The 21,705-nt window shown below is 45.4% G+C and overlaps 1 pseudogene; it reads left to right on the forward strand.

The window, feature by feature from the left end:
• The window catches only part of LOC132207694 (utrophin-like), a 127,644-nt pseudogene that overhangs the window by 54,821 nt on the left and 51,118 nt on the right, over nucleotides 1-21,705 (forward strand).

A 21,705-nucleotide genomic window follows, 5' to 3' on the forward strand; every position in this document is an offset into this window, starting at 1 on the left:
TCCTATGTTCCAGTGAAAAAAGCCCCAGTCTATTCTCACCTTAAATCTCAAACCATCCATTTCTGGCAACATCCTGGTCAATCTTTTCTGAACCCTCTCCAGCTTAATAATATCCTTCCTTGAACACTGACCAGAATTGGACACAACAGTGTAGAAGAGGCCTCACTAATATCCTGTACAACTTCAACATGGCATTCCAACTCTTCTCCTCAAAGGTCTGAGTAATGAAACACCTTCCTAACTACCGAAAGAACTACAGATGCTGTAAATTATGAACAAAAACAAAGTTGCTGTAAAAGCTCAGGAAGTCGGGCAGCATCTTTGAAGGAAAAAACAAAGTTAACGTTTCAGGTCCGGTGACCTTTCCTTAAAACTGGCATTTCCCCTCTTCGCTGTCGACTGTACTACCGATTTTGGTATCATCTGCAAGCTTACTAACCAGGCCTTCTATATTCTCATCTAAATCATTTATATAAATGACAACCAAAAGCAGACCCAGCAATGATCCCTGTGGAACACTGCTGGCAACAGGTCTCCATGATGGAAAACTTCCTTGCATCACCACTCTCCATCTCCTGCCTTTTATCCAATTTTGTTTAGTTTCTACTCAATTAATATTCCAGTAATAAACATGCCTGATGAGTGGCGGAATGGTAACCGCACCCAAAGTGTAAACGCTGCTTTTTTTTCCCCATCACAGATGTTGCCAGACTTGGTGAGCTATTCCAGCAACTTTGTTTTAGATCCTGATGAGCTGCGACTTTGTACTTGACTGACTTCCAACATCAAAAGTTCTAAATGTTGGAAGAGATTGGTTAACCTTGACTTCCTAGCTTGAAAATGTGCCTTTTATGCAAAGAAACTGTACTCTGGGACAGTGGTTTTGCAGATTTACCTGCAGGCCCAGCTGTGAATCAGAGTTGAAGAAGTTGCATGCACTGATGAATAGGCAGCTGTTTAGCCTCTGGATGGAATCCTGTGGAAGCGACGAGGGTCTAGGCCATTGACTCGAGAACTGATGAGGGAACGGCTTGCCCCAACCATCTTCCCTTCAGGGGAACACCAGCCTCAGGTCGCTGCCCTCAAGGGGTATGTCATCCTGACCTTGCTCCTCTCATGCGTCGACAGCTACATCTTTCTCCCCTCTGGCACTTAATAGACCGGCGGCCGATCTGGTGCGATTTCATTCGCCATGAGCTGTTGGCTAACCAGAACCCAGCAGGTGTACTGAGCAGCAGTGTCACTTGGGAGGTGATGATCTCTGTTACCATGGCAACCAACCTACGATTATTGCTAGATCTCGGGCCAGGATTGAGTGAACCACCATTAGCACGCCGCTTCCCCTTCTTGATGTTGCACATTGAATGCCTTTGAAGGCCTGTTACATTTCTTAATGGTGACACCCCTGCCCACTGTTGAGTCAATACCAGTTGTTGTGGGATGATGTATGTGTGCGTCAGTTGCTCAGTTAGGGACTTTAACTCGCAACGAAGTTGGGAAGTTATGTACAAGTCTTCTCACCATGGATTTAATCTGGCTCTAAGCAGAATTGTAGGTGGTACCATCCTTCTACCTGATTGAATGTCCTCTATTTCCAAACTTGCCACAACAGAAAGTACAAAATACCGCTGTTTTTGTTCTCAATTCATGGTTTAATTTTGCAATCAGTGTCGGAAGCAGCAGATTAGTTCAGTCCTTGTGAAATTGAAGGCAATGCAACAATTTAATTGGTCACTTTTTAACATGGTAGGTTCTCAAACTGAGGAAATGGTGAATGTTGTTGATCTTTAATGCAATATAATGGAGGAGAGAAAAATCTGGACTACAAAACCCACAGGAAGAAAATTATAATCTGTCAGTGCTGCCTCCATGAGAACAATGCCAAGTAAATACCCGTCCCCATATCGAACAATAGAAGTTTCCTGCATATCAGAACATACCCATTGAGTGGGGAACTGACGAATAATGCAGGAGCACCATCGGATTGAAATACTTTTATTCTAAGGATTTCAGAACATGCTGGGATTTTTATTGCAAGCAATACTTGTGATGGAATATTCTTTTAATGTCAAAGTGCTGCAACAGTTTGGAAGAACCAATATTAAATGGATATTATTGCAGATAATATATGTGAATGAAATAAAATTGTTTGCTTAAAGTATTTTGTAATTGGAATTGAATGTCACATTTTTGTATCTTAGTTGTCTTCTGTTTCTGATTTTTATAGAGCAGGTATTGTCCTGGTCACTTGTAATGCTGCCAATTCAAGATTAACTACATGGATGGTCTCTGTCAGTTGCTGAATCCCCGATGTCAGTTTGTAATCCTGAATCCAATATTGTCACTTCATCTTTCAGTTCTGTTTATAATCAAAGTTTGAGATCAACAGCTTTCATTTTACTATCTGGAAGTCAATTAGTGCAGATTTTGTTTGTAAACCAGCGTTCTGTATGTAAAACTGCCTTGTTTAATTAGATTAGTTAGTTGAGATTCATTTTAGTGAAATGAATCCTAACTAAGCTTCATCTCTTCCTCATTCTGAACACATGCTATGTCACGCAATGGCTATTCAATTTTGCATTGGTGCCGGTTCAAACCATGTGTATTCCAATTACGCATTGATACAGATGAAATAGTACCATTTCCTTGTTCGTACCACTCTCACCATACAGTGTTTCAGCATTTCATTACGTTTCTGTGTACAGTTCTGAACCAGTCCCCTTGCCCCTGAGCTTGCCAGATGTCTCAATGTTGTCATGACATTGTCAAAGAATTCATTCCTTGGTAGATTCAGAGATAAATTAATGTAAACTAGTATGTGTTAATGCCTCTGCTGTAATCGGGCGAAACACTCAGGCCATTGTCTTAATTTTTCTCTCTTGTATTTTTTTGAAATGTTGACCATGCCATTTGCTCCACTGACTGGGATTGGACTTGTTACAGAAGTGCTGAACGTCAACTTGCCAAATACAATTGGCTAAAAAGTCTGAGGCCCATCAGTCTCTTGAAACACTTTTGCTGTGCAATCAACATTCCAACATTAATTGACAATGAAAAATTGCATACGTGCTTCAGAAGATTCGATTTGAAACAGAGATTTGTGAATATGAATGGAGCTATATATGTCTCCATCTCGGGCACCAACCTCAAGTCCACCTGGACTATCTCCAACACCTCCCTCACCTTCCTGGACCCCTCTATCTCCATCTCAGGCAACCACCTAGAAACCGATATGCATTTCAAGCCCACCGACTCCCACAGCGACCTAGGATACACCTCCTCCCACCCACCTCCTGCTAAAATTCTATCCCCTATTCCCAATTCCTTTGCCTTCGCCGCATCTGCTCCCAGGATGAGGCATTCCATTCCCGTACACCTCAGATGTCCTCGTTTTTCAAGGAGCGCAACTCCTCCCCACCCCCCCAACCCCCCGCAGTGGTGAAGAACGCCCTTGACCGTGTCTCCCTCATTTCCTGCAACTCATCCCTCACACCCTGCCCCTGCAATAACCACCAAAAGAGAACCCCCTCATCCTCACATACCACCCTACCAACCTCTGGAGACAACGCATCATCCTCCAACACTTCCACCATCTGCAATCTGACCTCACCACCAAAGACATTTTTCCTCCGACCCTTGTCTACTTTCTGGAGAGACCACTCTCTCCGTGACTCCCTTGTCCGCTCCACACTCCCTTCCAACCCCACCACACCCGGCATTTTCCCTGCAGCCACAGGAAGTGCAACACGTACCCCCATACCTCCTCCCTCACCCCCATCCAGGCCCCAAGAAGACTTTCCACATCAAGCAGATGTTCAACTGCACATCTACCAATGTGGTATACTGCATCCGCTGGACCCGTTGTGGCCTCCTCAACATCGTGGAAACCAAGGAGAGACTTAGGTGTTCTGCAAAGCAGTCCCTATGCTCGGTTCACAATAAACAACTGCGCCTCCCAGTCGCGAACAATTTCAACTTCCCCTCCTATTCCTTAGACGACATGTCCATCCTGGGCTTCCTGCAGTGCCACAACAATGCCACCTGAAGGTTGCAGGAACAGCAACTCATATTCTGCTCGGGAACCCTGCAGCCCAAAGGCATCAATGTGGATTTCACAAGCTTCAAAATCTCCCCTCCCCCTACTGCATCCCAGAACCAGCCCAACTCGTCCCCGCCTCCCTCACCTGTTCTTCCTCTCACTTATCCCTTCCTCCCACCTCAAGCCACACCCCCATTTCCTACCTACCAACCTCACCTCTTGACCTGTCCATCCTCCCCGGACTGACCTATCCCCTCCCTACCTCCCCAACCTACACTCACCTCTACTAGCTCAATCCCACCTCTTTAACTTGTCTGTCTCCTCTCCAACTATCTTCTCCTCTATCCATCTTCGATCCGCCTCCCCCTCTCTCCCTATTTATTTCAGAGGCCTCTCCCCCTCACCCTCCCCCTTTTCTGATGAAGAGTCTAGGCCCAACATGGAAGCTTTTGTGCTCCTAAGATGCTGCTTGGCCTGCTGTGTTCATTCAGCTGCTCACTTTGTTATCCCTATATCTCTTAACAACCTCATTAAGTGAGTTCTTGAGTTAACTATGCAGGGTAGACTTAGAGTTTATCATTCTAACTTGCCAGCCCTGAAAGATGAAAGTTGGTTTATGTTGGATGCTTGTTTCATAGCTACGAAAGATATCCTGAACGGATTTTTCATGTCTTTTGTTGAGAACTTTACCCATTTAGTCACTCTAATCCTTTTCCTTTTTTAAAGTTTCCTTGGTAGTCATAAATTTTTAATGAATAAAATCTTTAGTCTTATACTAGATATTCCCAATTTCAGGAGAAAGTCCAGAGAGACCTTTTAAAGGAAAGGGTTTTAGAAAGAAAACTGAAGTTCCATTGATCAAAGTCATGAATAGTTGATAAATTATTTGCACTTCATATTTCCAGAACCTACCCTGGAAGAGAGAGCCCAGAGAATTGCCAAAGCTGTCCGCAAACAGTCAATAGAAGTGAAGGAAAATTGGGAGCAATTGAAAACCCGTGCGAGCAACTGGCAGAAACAGGTGGAAAAGGCGTTGGAGAAACTTCAAGAACTGCAGAAAGCTCTGGATGATCTTGAGGCTCATGTGATAACAGCTGAGGGGGTCCACACTGATCAGCAACCTGTGGGTGACCTGCTTATTGACTCATTGCAGGGTCACATTGATAAAACCACAGTAAGTGCAATTACATTACACTTCACTTATGAACAGATGTAACCACAATGTTGTATCGAGACGATCAGTAATATGAGTACTTCAGTGATATTGATTGAATGGTTGTTAACTTAATTTGCAAATTAAAACTTAGTTGAGCATGCCTTCTGATGATATCACATCGTTAATATTAGTATAGTTGAGGATTCTATTAGTCAGTGACATCAGCTGAGTTATCTACTTGTTGCCATGTTATCGTGATTAAAGGAAAAGTCTTACCACGCCATTTGGCGACTCCTTAGAGAGAGACAACTGGTTATGATTTAACCAGAAGATTACCATGCCTCAGGCAAGTAGAGGGTTTGAGGCGAAGATCATTTGTGGTAAGCTCACTGGTGTGGCAATTGAGCCCTCTCTTGCAGGGGATCACTCTGCATCACAAACCAACCGTTCAGTCAACTGAATTTGAATAGAGTTTAGGATTGGAGAGCAATCCATGCATTTGTATTTTTTTTAATGAATGTTTCTCACTGGCAAACCTTTTAAAAGCCAGCTCAGCCATACAGGCTAGATCAGTTCTTGATCTCAGCTGAATTTTTTGATCTCGGGTGAGTCAGCGTTAGGAGTTCAGTGATTGGAATGAATTCACATGAAGTTAGCGAGAGGGATACTACACGTGAATAGATCAATGTTTTGAAAAGAGGATGAGATATGAGCAAAAGTTTAACTGATGTGGAAGACCAGCCAAAATCATCATCAACGGTGGAGCAGGCTTGAGTGGCCACGCAACATTGAGCTGCCGCTATTTGACTTGTTCTGTGAAGAGGAAGGAAAATGGTCAAAGTGTCAAAAATGCTGAAGACCTCATCATTCTACAACCTCAAAATTTGATTGTGTTCAGTATATTATCACTACTGGTACCCCTAAATCCTGGTCTATCATCTCAGCAACTCTACTCTGCCCAAAAGCTGGTTACTTGTGACATTTTTGAAGGATCTTCCCAAGTCTGAAAATCATTTTTGTGTTTGTAGAATCAGAGTTGGCGTGTGGAAGGAGGTCTTCTGGCATATCATAGCTCTTTGAAATAACTCCCCAATTTGTCCCCCTCTGCTGTGCAATGACTTCAACCACTTATATAATCTCTTTAATGGATGGAAACTTTTGAAGGCATCCGGAATGAGTATTAACGATCCCAGAATACAACTGAGCCTTATTAAGTTCTTAGTTCTGATGATCAAGAGCTTGATCAAAGAGGATTGTTTTAAAAAGTGCCTTAAAACAGGAAAGGTACAGAGGCTAAGAGGTGGAGGAAGTCTCTTGTTGGGTTTGAAGCCTACAAAATTAAATGTTTGGCAACCAAACATATCCTGAAGTATGGTCGGACTGGTGGAGATTATCCAAATAGCGATAGGCCATTTAAAATCAAGAGTGGGCAAGAGGACATAATTAGACGAGTGCAGATACCCTGAAGTATGGTCGGACTGGTGGAGATTATCCAAATAACGATAGGCATAGCCAAGGAACAATTTGGAAACAAAAATGAGAATTTAATAAAATTACTGTTAATACTATCAGTTAGGTAGAAAGCACAGAGAATAGGATTTGGTTCAAGATGAGTCTCAGGCAGTGGAGTTTTGACGACCTCAAGTGTTCAATGGGCAAATGTGGGACTCTAGCAGGGAATGCATTGGAATTGTCAGGTCCAGAAGTGAAGTAGTTTCAGTTGAAGGTTTCACTGCTAATGAGCCAAGACAAGAGACAGCTTTAGGGATTGCATGAATGTGTGGTCGGACGTTCATCTTGGGATAAACAAGATGCCAAGGTTGTGCTGAGACAAGCGTAACATTACATTGTTGCCAAGGAGGAGTAATGCACTCAGTAGGTCGTGAATAGAGATTGGTGTGGGGACCACAAACAGTGGTCTTCCCAGTTTTAAATTGTTGTCTCTACAGAGTTCCGCAACTTTATGTTCTGTTCAAAAGGCTTCACTGACAAGGAAACAGAAGTTAGCCATTTGTTTACTTGTCAATATATCTTGATTTTTCCACCATGTTCTCCAATTATTTCCAAAACCTAAAGTTAAATTTATTTTGTTGAAAATTGAAATAAATTACATGAGGGTTTGACCAAGACTGAAAGGAATTAGATGGGACACCAGATGAATAAAACAAGCAGTAGTAAGGTGGTATTAGCTGGATGTTCCTGAAGAAAGAGAACGCAGCCAACCTTTCTTCCATAAGGGGGATTAATTGTGTGGTGTCAGACACAGTTGATTAAATCATTCCTTCTGCCTTTACTGCCTGACTGTACTATGGTTGTAATATTTACTTTTTTAAAGGCTCAAGGTTAGACATACTTGTCATTTTATAAATTTTAAGAAGTTGGCTTATTGTCAAGTCACGGTAGGATTGAAAACACATTCTATAAGTGTTTGAAGTCAGAAGTCACATGACACCAGCTTATAGTCCAACAGGTTCATTTGAAATCACACAAGCTTTTGGAGTGCAGCCCCTTCATCAGGTGCAGTTAGTGAGGTGACCACAGCTTATAAGCAGAGAGATCAAAAGATCATAGAATTGGCGTGAGTGGAGTGTCAGATAATAACTCTATACAGGTGACCAAGCGTGTCAGAGGCAAGCAAAGTGTTTATAAAGTCAATGTCAGTGCTGTGCTGTCATGATAATCAGGCAGCGCAACAGGAATGTACAAAAGGTGACATCTCAGGTCAGACTCTGACTTGTAGTTTCGAGGCTTGTGTTCAGAATCTGTCTTAGAGTTTTAACCTTTATTTCAAAAGCAAGAATTTGTAAGATGCCACACTGACTGACTGTAACTACTAGTTGTGTGCTTCTTCAACAAAATATCTGCAAATAAACAAACATCCTGGATGAAGACTTATTATCTGACACTCCACTCACACCAGTTGTCTGCTGTTTTGATCTGTCTGCTTATAAATTGTGTGCCTGTGTGTTTTCCTCTCTGACCGTACCTGATGAAGGGACTGCACTCCAAAAGCTTGTGTGATTTCAAATAATATCAGAGATAATGGGGACTGCAGATGCTGGAGATTCCAAGATAATAAAATGTGAGGCTGGATGAACACAGCAGGCCAAGCAGCATCTCAGGAGCACAAAAGCTGACGTTTCGGGCCTAGACCCTTGATCAGAGAGGGGGATGGGGGGAGGGAACTGGAATAAATAGGGAGAGAGGGGGAGGCGGACCGAAGATGGAGAGTAAAGAAGATAGGTGGAGAGAGTGTAGGTGGGGAGGTAGGGAGGGGATAGGTCAGTCCAGGGAAGACGGACAGGTCAAGGAGGTGGGATGAGGTTAGTAGGTAGCGGGGGGTGCGGCTTGGGGTGGGAGGAAGGGATGGGTGAGAGGAAGAACCGGTTAGGGAGGCAGAGACAGGTTGGACTGGTTTTGGGATGCAGTGGGTGGGGGGGAAGAGCTGGGCTGGTTGTGTGGTGCAGTGGGGGGAGGGGACGAACTGGGCTGGTTGAGGGATGCAGTAGGGGAAGGGGAGATTTTGAAACTGGTGAAGTCCACATTGATACCATATGGCTGCAGGGTTCCCAGGCGGAATATGAGTTGCTGTTCCTGCAGCCTTCGGGTGGCATCATTGTGGCAGTGCAGGAGGCCCATGATGGACATGTCATCAAGAGAATGGGAGGGGGAGTGGAAATGGTTTGCGACTGGGAGGTGCAGTTGTTTGTTGCGAACTGAGCGGAGGTGTTCTGCAAAGCGGTCCCCAAGCCTCCGCTTGGTTTCCCCAATGTAGAGGAAGCCGCACCGGGTACAGTGGATGCAGTATACCACATTGGTAGATGTGCAGGTGAACCTCTGCTTGATGTGGAATGTCATCTTGGGGCCTGGGATGGGGGTGAGGGAGGAGGTGTGGGGACAAGTGTAGCATTTCCTGCGGTTGCAGGGGAAGGTGCCGGGTGTGGTGGGGTTGGAGGGCAGTGTGGAGCGAACAAGGGAGTCGCGGAGAGAGTGGTCTCTCCGGAAAGCAGACAGGGGAGGGGATGGAAAAATGTCTTGGGTGGTGGGGTCGGATTGTAAATGGCGGAAGTGTCGGAGGATAATGCGTTGTATCCGGAGGTTGGTAGGGTGGTGTGTGAGAACGAGGGGGATCCTCTTGGGGCGGTTGTGGCGGGGGCGGGGTGTGAGGGATGTGTCGCGGGAAATGCGGGAGACGCGGTCAAGGGCGTTCTCGATCACTGTGGGGGGAAAGTTGCGGTCCTTAAAGAACTTGGACATCTGGGATGTGCGGGAGTGGAATGTCTTGTCGTGGGAGCAGATGCGGCGGAGGCGGAGGAATTGGGAATAGGGGATGGAATTTTTGCAGGAGGGTGGGTGGGAGGAGGTGTATTCTAGGTAGCTGTGGGAGTCGGTGGGCTTGAAGTGGACATCAGTTACAAGCTGGTTGCCTGAGATGGAGACTGAGAGGTCCAGGAAGGTGAGGGATGTGCTGGAGATGGCCCAGGTGAACTGAAGGTTGGGGTGGAAGGTGTTGGTGAAGTGGATGAACTGTTCGAGCTCCTCTGGGGAGCAAGAGGCGGCGCCGATACAGTCATCAATGTACCGGAGGAAGAGGTGGGGTTTGGGGCCTGTGTAGGTGCGGAAGAGGGACTGTTCCACGTAACCTACAAAGAGGCAGGCATAGCTGGGGCCCATGCGGGTGCCCATGGCCACCCCCTTAGTCTGTAGGAAGTGGGAGGAGTCAAAAGAGAAGTTGTTGAGTGTGAGGACGAGTTCAGCTAGGCGGATGAGAGTGTCGGTGGAGGGGGACTGGTCGGGCCTGCGGGACAGGAAGAAGCGGAGGGCCTTGAGGCCATCTCCATGCGGAATGCAGGTGTACAGGGACTGGACGTCCATGGTGAATATGAGGTGTTGGGGGCCAGGGAATTGGAAGTCCTGGAGGAGGTGGAGGGCGTGGGTGGTGTCACGGACGTAGCTGCGGAGTTCCTGGACCAAAGGGGAGAAAATGGAGTCCAGATAGGTGGAGATGAGTTCGGTGGGGCAGGAGCAGGCTGAGACGATGGGTCGACCAGGGCAGGCAGGTTTGTGGATTTTGCCTCAAGGCCCTCCGCTTCTTCCTGTCCCGCAGGCCCGACCAGTCCCCCTCCACCGACACTCTCATCCGCCTAGCTGAACTCGTCCTCACACTCAACAACTTCTCTTTTGACTCCTCCCACTTCCTACAGACTAAGGGGGTGGCCATGGGCACCCGCATGGGCCCCAGCTATGCCTGCCTCTTTGTAGGTTACGTGGAACAGTCCCTCTTCCGCACCTACACAGGCCCCAAACCCCACCTCTTCCTCCGGTACATTGATGACTGTATCGGCGCCGCCTCTTGCTCTCCAGAGGAGCTCGAACAGTTCATCCACTTCACCAACACCTTCCACCCCAACCTTCAGTTCACCTGGGCCATCTCCAGCACATCCCTCACCTTCCTGGACCTCTCAGTCTCCATCTCAGGCAACCAGCTTGTAACTGATGTCCACTTCAAGCCCACCGACTCCCACAGCTACCTAGAATACACCTCCTCCCACCCACCCTCCTGCAAAAATTCCATCCCCTATTCCCAATTCCTCCGCCTCCGCCGCATCTGCTCCCACGACAAGACATTCCACTCCCGCACATCCCAGATGTCCAAGTTCTTTAAGGACCGCAACTTTCCCCCCACAGTGATCGAGAACGCCCTTGACCGCGTCTCCCGCATTTCCCGCGACACATCCCTCACACCCCGCCCCCGCCACAACCGCCCCAAGAGGATCCCCCTCGTTCTCACACACCACCCTACCAACCTCCGGATACAACGCATTATCCTCCGACACTTCCGCCATTTACAATCCGACCCCACCACCCAAGACATTTTTCCATCCCCTCCCCTGTCTGCTTTCCAGAGAGACCACTCTCTCCGCGACTCCCTTGTTCGCTCCACACTGCCCTCCAACCCCACCACACCCGGCACCTTCCCCTGCAACCGCTGGAAATGCTACACTTGTCCCCACACCTCCTCCCTCACCCCCATCCCAGGCCCCAAGATGACATTCCACATCAAGCAGAGGTTCACCTGCACATCTACCAATGTGGTATACTGCATCCACTGTACCCGGTGCGGCTTCCTCTACATTGGGGAAACCAAGCGGAGGCTTGGGGACCGCTTTGCAGAACACCTCCGCTCAGTTCGCAACAAACAACTGCACCTCCCAGTCGCAAACCATTTCCACTCCCCCTCCCATTCTCTTGATGACATGTCCATCATGGGCCTCCTGCACTGCCACAATGATGCCACCCGAAGGCTGCAGGAACAGCAACTCATATTCCGCCTGGGAACCCTGCAGCCATATGGTATCAATGTGGACTTCACCAGTTTCAAAATCTCCCCTTCCCCTACTGCATCCCTCAACCAGCCCAGTTCGTCCCCTCCCCCCACTGCACCACACAACCAGCCCAGCTCTTCCCCCCCACCCACTGCATCCCAAAACCAGTCCAACCTGTCTCTGCCTCCCTAACCGGTTCTTCCTCTCACCCATCCCTTTCTCCCACCCCAAGCCGCACCCCCCGCTACCTACTAACCTCATCCCACCTCCTTGACCTGTCCGTCTTCCCTGGACTGACCTATCCCCTCCCTACCTCCCCACCTACACTCTCTCCACCTATCTTCTTTACTCTCCATCTTCGGTCCGCCTCCCCCTCTCTCCCTATTTATTCCAGTTCCCTCCCCCCATCCCCCTCTCTGATGAAGGGTCGAGGCCCGAAACGTCAGCTTTTGTGCTCCTGAGATGCTGCTTGGCCTGCTGTGTTCATCCAGCCTCACATTTTATTATCTTGTGATTTCAAATAAACCTGTCAGATTATAACTTGATGCCATGTGACTTCTGACTTTGTCTATCCTAGTCCAACACCAGCACCTCCACATTATAAATATTTGGAACCAAGTCAGTGCAACAGGTATACGTTGAACATTTGACTTCGGAAGGATGCCTAGTGCTGAAAAATTCATTAATAACAAAGGATTTCTCCATTATGCCATCTATTGTAACATGCTGCGTCTCACAGTCATAATGAAAGGATGCCCACTTTAATTCAGCAGCGCCAACAACAGTTATGGATATTTTTAGCATGGGAGGAGGCCATTCAACCACTTTATCTGTACCAGCTCTCTCCCAGAGCAACAAAATTAATCCTTTTCTTGAACTCGTTCCACATATTTCACAGGATTGAAATATATAGGGACATAGTTAAGAGATTTTAACATCAAGTGAGCAGTTCTCGCACTACACCTTGTCACTAAAAATTGAAAACGTGACTTACAAAGAGTGAGTCTTTATTTTGTTCTGTTGTGATGATGAAGAAGATGCAAGTCCAAGTGCTGGAACTGGCCTCTTGAACTTAGAAATTTTTAAATGTGTATAAAATGAATTCCGTGTGCATCTACGAAAAGCAGTTTTATGGAAGGAAAAGGTACCAAAGAAGATTTGGTGTATTGTACTTTATCCTATTATACTCCAACCTGTGAAAACAGAACTCTACTTTCCTGTGCCTCCCAAATCCCGAGTCTGTCCCTGCCCCCATTGACCATGAGGACACGGCCGGAGACCCCAACCGATGATGTCACATTTGCCTCCGCCGGTCACACCACTTCCGGGACCGCTGCTGCAGTCACCGCCTCCACTTCCAGTTACAACACCACACACACCACCCTCGCCGCAGCTGCTGCCGCCCACCCCGATACTCCAACCGCCGACGGAACCCCGCCCACGGCCGACGCCCTCATCGCTCCGCCCACAACCTTCACAGCCAGCAACCCCAGTGAAGACAGTCACATTGAACCCTGCCGCATGTTCACCATCCCCCCAGACCTCCCACTAACTGAGGACGAACGGTTAGTCCTTAGTAAGAGGTCTCCTTTGTCCCTCTACAACCACACATCAACGAATACCAGTCACGATTGGACATAGAACAGTTTATCCGCCGCCTTCGCCTCCACGCGTACTTCTTCAACTGGGAACCTAACCCTCCCTCCACTAACCCCTTCACCCGCTCCCAACACAAGTCCTCCTCCTGGACACCACCCCCAGGCCTCCTACCTTCCCTCGACCTCTTCATCTCTAACTGCCGTCGAGACATTAAACCGCCTCAATCTCTCCACCCCTCTCACCCACTCCAACCTCTCCCCCGCAGAACGGCCGGCCCTCTGCTCCAACCCCAACCTCACCATCAAACCCGCAGACAAGGGTGGCGCAGTGGTAGTATGGCGCACTGACCTCTACATCGCCGAGGCCAAACGCCAACTCTCCGACATCACCTCCTACCGCCCCCTCGATCATGACCCCACACCCGAGCACCAAACCATCATCTCCACACCATTCATGACCTCATCACCTCAGGGGACCTCCAACCCACAGCCTCCCACCTCATTGTTCTCAACCCCGCACGGCCCGTTTCTATCTCCCTCCCAAAATCCACAAACCTGCCTGCCCTGGTCGACCCATTGTCTCAGCCTGCTCCTGCCCCACTGAACTCATCTCCACCTATCTGGACTCCATTTTCTCCCCTTTGGTCCAGGAACTCCCTACCTACGTCCGTGACACCACCCACGCCCTCCACCTCCTCCAGGACGTCCAATTCCCTGGCCCCCAACACCACAGTTAATCAATGCGGTAGGGTTTCAAAACTAACGGACTTACCTAGGGCCGAATGTTGTGGATGTGAAAATAAGTAGACTTTGTGACATCAGGCCTATGTGGTCAGAATTTAAACTCTGGGTCAAAATAACAAAGGGTGCAACGAAAACCGGTAGCTAGCAAGCAGACCTCCTTTCAAGGACCAAAGATAATGGCTTCGTTCTGTTCAAGATTTAATAGATGGAAACTATCCGGTTATGTGGAGACAGTGGAAGAAATGAATGAGGGGGTGGATAGATCTGGGCATTGCCACCATGTATGTGGAAAGTGCAGTGCTTTCACATGATATTGCTCTGGGGCAGTGTTCAGATGAGAAACGGAGTGGGATTTTACTGATTTGGCCAGACCTAAGTGATTCACACCCACAGCCATGCTGTCAAAGATTTGTGGAAGCCAGCAAAACTGAACTTGACTGTTTGCAGTAAATGTACAGCATTTCAGATGTCACTTGATCCTGCAGATTGACTCCCTAGAATCTGCTTGTCAAATGATTTATATGGCTAAAAGGTTCAAGTATGATTTTGTGCTGTGGAACTCATCTCGAACCGAAACTCGCCAGTTTTTATATCAAGATCTGGAGAAAGTATTAGTTTTTTGAAGATGTTCTGATACAGAGAGAGACTAATAGTTTCCTGAGAAATCGTGGGGCATTGGCCAGGAAGTTAAACAAACAGTGGGGAATAAAACAAACTTGACCTGAATCCTATGTTAAGTATATAATGGATTTGTTCCACAGTGAGGATATCAAAAGATATTCTAATTTTTAAGATGAGACACTCAGGATAATTTGGGTAGGATGCACTTCTTGAAGGGACCGGAAAGGTACAGAATTATCCATAAGATGTGAAAAATTTGAAATGAAGACAAAACCTTTTGAGGCTGGGGTGGGGAAGAAATGAAGGTCCAATTTTGCTCATTCAACCTCTCCCATTGACCAAATGCATTTGTAGTGTCTGTAAGGTTGGTGACGGCACTTAAATGAAGAAAAATCAACATGGACATGCTGTACATAACCATGAACAATCAATCTCTTGGCAAGGATAATGTGACAGGGCATTTGAAAAGCCAGGTTATTGTAATTTGAATTAAGAGATCAGGCTGTAGAACTTGAGATCAATCTCAGAATAAAATGTAACAACAGCGATAGATGAGGAACCTCTTCACTCACAGAGAGGTGAACTTTGTAATTCTGTACTCCAGAAAATGTGGAGCCTCAGCCAAGAAGTATGCTCAGGATGGGGATTGACATGCTGGGGTAGTCAGTGAAGCACTATTAATGTCACAGGATTAGTAATCCGGAGGCCTGGGACAATGCTGTAGAGTATAGTCTTAAGTTCCACTGTAACAGCTGATGGAATTTGAATTCAGTTCAATATAATTTTGGGGGTAGGTGGGAATGTGGAGCCGAGATTGCAGTCAAGTCAGCCACGACCTTCTTAAATGGTGAAGCAGGCTTGATGGGGACAGTTATCCAACACATGCTCAAATTGATATAATCATAAACAAAGCTGGTCTCAGTGATGGTTACACTGTCACTGTTACACTATTCACCGTTATAAAAACTTGACTCATTCACTGATGTTCTTTAAGAAAGGAGCTCTGCCATTCTTATTTGATCTCACCTCCATATGACTCCAGATCCACAATAATGTGGTTGACACTTAACTGCACTCTGAAATAGTCAAACAATTTGGAGGAACTATGGATGGGCAGCAAATACTGTCCTTGCTACTCCTGCTCCTTGTTGCTATGACCCTATATGCTCTAACATATTAACCAATTTCCTCTTTGAATCCATTTGAGGAGCAGTGTATATTTTGTATCGCTTGGTGATTCTCCAAGTATCTGATGGATTTTGCATAGTTCCTTCTACCTTCTAAATGTGAGCTCCTTCCAGTGTTTAACCTTTAAGGTAGGCAATCGTTCTCGAACCTTTTTGATTGAATGCTTTCATATTAATAGCAATCACTAACCTATCTATTATTAATTGCATATTCATAAGACCAAGGGCTACATGTAAAGAAGTGTTCTAATCATCTTTTTAAAAAGCTACTTCCTGACGGTTATCATGGAGATGAGATTAGATTCCCTACAGTATGGAAACAGGCACTTCAGCCCATCCCCCTATCACCGACACACACCCCTGAACACTCTGGGCAATTTAGCATGGCCACTCCCCCTAGTCAGCACATCTTTGGACTGTGGGAGGAAACCGGAGCACCCGGAGGAAACCCACGCAGACACGGGGAGAATGTGCAAACTCCACACAGAGAGTTACCTGAGGCTGGAATCGAACCCGGGTACTTGGTGCTGTGAGGCTGCAGTGCTAACCACTGAGCCACTGTGCTGCCCCGATGTGTGTATTTGCTTCTAACTGTGATATCTGTCAGTCCCTGGACTGGTGTTTGATAAGGGCACTCATAATGTATATCCACTTTATGCAAATGCTCTTCTATTGTTCGCCTGATAAATCAAGAAAAGGGCTGGATCCTTTTGTATATTTTTAACATCACATATTCATGATTTACATTTCGTTGAGCGTTTCAAATTGCAGTAATTAAACATTCATGACAGATAAAAGCATTCCAGAATTGTTCCGACTTGATGATAAATAGTGAATATCTGTTCTTGACTGCAGCTTTCCAGCCTATCAGTGCAGAGAGGCATTGCTTAGCAAGGTTGGATGAGGAATATTACTGTTCCAATTAGTTACATTTAATTTATCACCATTGAAGCTCGCGTTAGTTAGTGTGCTTTTTTCCAATATATTTAATCTCAAGTTATGACAGATGATTTGATTTGTAGATCTCAAATTACCTCTCTACTGTAGAACCCAGTTTTGAAACAATTGATATGAGGCACTTATTGTACTGTCACTGATGCTGTCATTATACTACCAGAGTATGGCTGTAATGCTGAATTACTTTAGCCTGCCTTCATGAAGCAGTGCAATCTTTCCGAGATAAGGATGAGGGGAAGGTGCATATAAAAGATTGATTTATAAAATTGAGATTCATGGAATATATAGGTCACTATCAAATTTGGTTAAAAAAGATGGCTGAAGGACAGAAGCAGCAAGTTATGGTAAATAGATGAGAAGATCGCTATTAGCAGTTTGCCAAGTATGAGGACACTGATTTTTGGAGATAGATGCACGATTTGAATTTGGGAATATGGCATACAGAAGGCCCTTCAGCCAATCAAGTCTGCGCTAATCCCACTTTGCAGCACTTGGAGAATAACCTTTAATTTCACGTGCTCATCCCAGTACCTTGTTAAAAGTTGTGAGCTCTCTTGTCTCAACTACCCTTCTGGGTAGTGCATTCCAGATTACCACCACCCTCTGGGTAAAAATATTTTTCCTCAAATCCCCTCTACATCTCCTGCCCTTCACCTCATAATTGTGTCTCCTTGTCATTGACCCTTCAACTAAGGATACGGCTGCTTCCTAACCTTGCCCCTCCTCATCTTCTGCACCTCAGTCACGTCCCTCCTCAGCCTTCTCTGCTCTAAAGAGAACAATCTGACCTTATCCAGCTAGTCTCCGTAGCTAAAGTGCTCCGCCCCAGGCAATATCCTAGTGAATAATCTCTGCACCCCCTCCAATTCAATCACATCCTTCCAACAGTGTGGTGATGAGAACTGCATACAGTATTCCAACTTTGGCTTAACTAAAGTTCTATACAATTCCAACGGAACCTTCCAGCTGAAACCATCTGTGCCATGACTGATAAAGGCAAGTTCTCAGTACGCATTCTTAATCATCCTGTTAACCTGTCCTGCCACCTTCAAGGTTCTGTGTACAAGCACCCCATGATCCGTCTGTGTCCCCTAAGCCTCCTAGTGTCTTGCCATTCGTTGAGTACCTCCTTGTCTCGTGACTTCTTCCGATGTGCATCACCTGATATGTTTCAGGATTAAATTCTGTCTGCCACTGATCTGCTCATCTGACCAACCCATCTATATCTCATTATGTTGTATATATCACGAACAGTGAGGGACCCAATATGGAACGTTGCAGTACGCCATTTGACACAAGCTTCCAGTCGCACAAACAGCCTTCTACCTCTGTGCTCTGTCTCTTACCACTGTGCCATTTTAGAACTACCTTGCCGTAATAGCCAGTGGTGCCAGATGTGTTTACCTTTAATATCAGTCTCACATGTGGGACCTTGTCAAAGGCGTTTTTGAAATCCATACAAACTGCATCAGCTGTAGTATAAGCATAGAGCGCAGAAGCAGAAATAGGCCATTCAGCCCTTTGAATCTGCTCTGCGATTCAAAGAGACCATGGCAGAACAGTTAATTCTCCAGTCTACTTTCCTGCCTTTTCCCAATATCTGCTGTCTATCTCAACCTTAAATTTACTTAATGACCAGCCTCAATAGTCTTTTGTGGCAAAGAATTCCACAGATTTGCAACCCTCAGAGGGAAGAAATTCCTCCCAATCTCTATCTTAAATGTGTGACCCCTTATTCTGAGATTATGCCCTCTGGCCCTAGACTCTCCCACAAGGGAAAACAAACTCTCTGCATCTACCCTGTCAAAAATCTTATAAGCTTCAATAAGGTGGCATCTCATTCTTCTATATTACAACAAGAACAGATTCAATCTTCTTAACCTCCTAGAACTTATTTGAACTTCCTCCACATCCTTAGATATTTCTCCCAAAACTGTTCTCAGTGTTACAGCTGTGATCTGACAATTGCCTCGTACAATTTTAACAAAACCTTTTATATTCCATTCCATTTGCCTTCTTCATTACCCAATGAACTTGGATGCTTGCTTTTTGTGATTCGTAGACGAGAATATTTAAATCCCTCTGTTCCGTAGCTTTCTGCAGTCATTCTCCATTAAATAATAACCAGCTTTTCTATTCTTCCTACCAAAATACATTAGCTCAGATTTCCCTGCATTATATTCCATCTGCAAAGTTTTTGCCCATTTGCTTAGCCTGTCAATATCTCTCTGCAGACTTTTTGATTAATCCTTACTAGTTGCCTTCCCACATGGTTTTGTGTCATCAGCTACAGTATATTCTCTTTCGTCATTCAAGGCATTAATGTATTTCATAAATAATTGTGTCCCCAGCACTAATCTGTGCGGCGCTCCGCTAGCTGCAGGTTGCCAGTCTGAAAATGCCTCCCTTGTCCCAATTCTGTCTTCTATGAGTGAGCCAGTCCTCTGTTCATGATAATATACAACAGCAACATCATGGACTATGATCTTATTAAGTAGCCTAATGTGTTATAGCTCATCAAAACCCTTGTGAAAATCTGGGCACCTACATACCTCGCAAAATTATATCAAAATTGTGAAGTGTGACCTCACTTTGATGAAGCCATGCTGATCAAACCTTGCATTTCCAAGTGGAGATGAATTCTCTCCTCCAGAATTTCCCCAGTTGTTTCCCTCCCACTGATATGAGATTCATTGGTCTGTAATTCCTGGTGTATCTCTCTCTCTCCTTGAAAAATGGTACCACATTAGTTGTCCTCTACCAATTCCCCTGTAGCCAGAGAAGAATTCAAAGTTTGGGTCAGAGCCCCTGTGATTTCCTCTCATCTCTTATTGTGGCATATGATACAACCCCTTCAAACCTAGAGAATTATCTACTTTTAGGCCTAGCAAAGCCTCACTCCCTGTGTCAGTCTGCTCAAGTACCTCAGTCCCTGTCCCCAAGTTCTCTACCTCCATCTTCCTCCTCTTGAATGTAGACTAAAGTGAAACACTCTACCAGTGTCCTTCTGTACGGTATAAAGTTTTCCCCCGGACCCTAATGGGCCCCATTCTTTCTCTGGTTATCTTCTTCCCCTAAATGTACTTGTGAAATATCTTGGGATCTGTCAAATTTTATCTTCATGTTTTTTCATGCGCCTGTTTACTCCTAACTGCTTCAAGTTCCCTCTGAGCTTTCTATACTCCACTAAGGCCTCCATCATTTGCTCCCTTTGTACCTACTAAAAGCCTCTTTTTTTTTGTTCTTAACCAATTCTGAATATTCCTACACATCCAGGGTTCTTTGTCTTGTTATTTCCAAATTTCATCCCAAAGGAAACATGTTGGGCCTGTGCTTTCCCCATTTTCTTCCCAATCACACGTTCACTTTCTACTGTAGAATTTGCCAGACGTAGCTGAACCTGGTCTACTTTGGTCAGATCCTGCTTTATTTTAATAACATCTGCCTTCCTCCGATCCAAAATTTTTTTTTTGCAATCTACCATTTTCCTTTTCATAACAGTGGTTGCTATCACTATATTCTCCCCACTACCACCTTAAACACCTTGGCAACTTTGTTCTCAAGAATTAGATCTGGGACTGGGCCGTCCCTTGATGGACCTTCCATATGTTGACACAATAAACTCTGCTGAACACGTATATAGAAATCCAACTCCTCTTTACACTGTGCACTTTACACTCGATAACAAGGTGGACATTATTTTAAAAAGAAAGGTTTAGAGGGGATTAGAGGAAAACCTTTTTCATCCAGAGGGGTCTGAAATGCACTCTCTGGGATTATAGTTGAGACGGGAAATCTCAGAATCTTTAAAAAGCACTTGACGTGTCATTACGTTCAAGGCTATGACCTAGTGTGTTGACAGTGGGTCTAGTGTATATAATAGTATGTCCTTGATAGCGCAGACTCAGTGGGTTGAAGGGCCTCATATATTGTATGATTCACTGATTATGACTATCCCAAACAATGTTGAGGAAGTTGAAATCCCCTGGTATAGTTACCATCTTATTATTGCACACCTCAACATGAGCAATACAGCGTGAAGTTCCAAAATTTACCACGATTGCCAAGCTTGCAGGAGCCCAAACAATGAGGATGATTCCGATCAGCTGCAATAGGCCAACAGAATGGGAAATGACATGGCAGATAGAGTTCAATACAGCAAAATGTGAGGGGATCTGGGATACAGTGTGGTTTAGTCAGCAGTGGCCCTCCTTCTGAGTCAGAAATGTCGGTGTGATTCTCACTCCGAGACAGAAGGACCCAGTATTCAGTGCAGGAAAGCAAACTTGTGTGGTAATGAATTCTCAGCCTGGATCGACGGGTTAGGTTAGCGGCAGATATATCTACAAGATGAAAAGATGATAATTGCAAAGAGTGGTGATCTTTGCTCACTGTTCTGAGTTCGGGTCACTAGACCCGAAACGTTAACTCTATTTTTCCCTTCACGGATGCTGCCAGACCCACTGGGATTTTCCAGCAACTTTTCGCTTGTTGTTGTCGTTGATCAACTTGCATTGTGTTACCCCATATAAAATGGGAAATGTCCAAGGAAAAAGAAAACGATGCATGAGGTGAAGCAGTTTAACTAAAGGGATCGTGGCAAACAATAAATACTCGAAAGACATTGTTCCAAAGAGTGTGTGAGGACTGAAAAACCCAGGAATGTAGGGGTCATAAAGCCATAAAATGAAGGAATGGAAGTTGGCTTTTTAGCCCATTGAATTTGCTTCACCATTCGATCAGATCATGGCTATCTCTGTTTTGAATATTCTTAGTAACCCAGCTTCAACAGGCCTCTGGAGTAAACAATTCCACAAAATCAAGCCCACAAAGGAAATAAATTCATCTTCATCCCTGTCTTAAATATGTCACGCCTTATTCTGAGATGATGCCCTTTGGCCGTAGATTCTCCTCCAAGAAGAACCAAACTTTCTGCATCGACACTAACAGTTCCCCTAAGAATCCTGTATGTTTTAATAAGGTAACCTTTTACTCTTCTAAATTCTAAAGAGTACAAGTCCAACCTATTTGACCTCCTTAGAAAGAAGATCCGAAGTACCTAGAATCAACTTAGTTA

The sequence above is a fragment of the Stegostoma tigrinum genome, unplaced genomic scaffold (genome assembly GCF_030684315.1).
Source record: "Stegostoma tigrinum isolate sSteTig4 unplaced genomic scaffold, sSteTig4.hap1 scaffold_124, whole genome shotgun sequence".
Taxonomy (NCBI): Eukaryota; Metazoa; Chordata; class Chondrichthyes; order Orectolobiformes; family Stegostomatidae; genus Stegostoma; species Stegostoma tigrinum.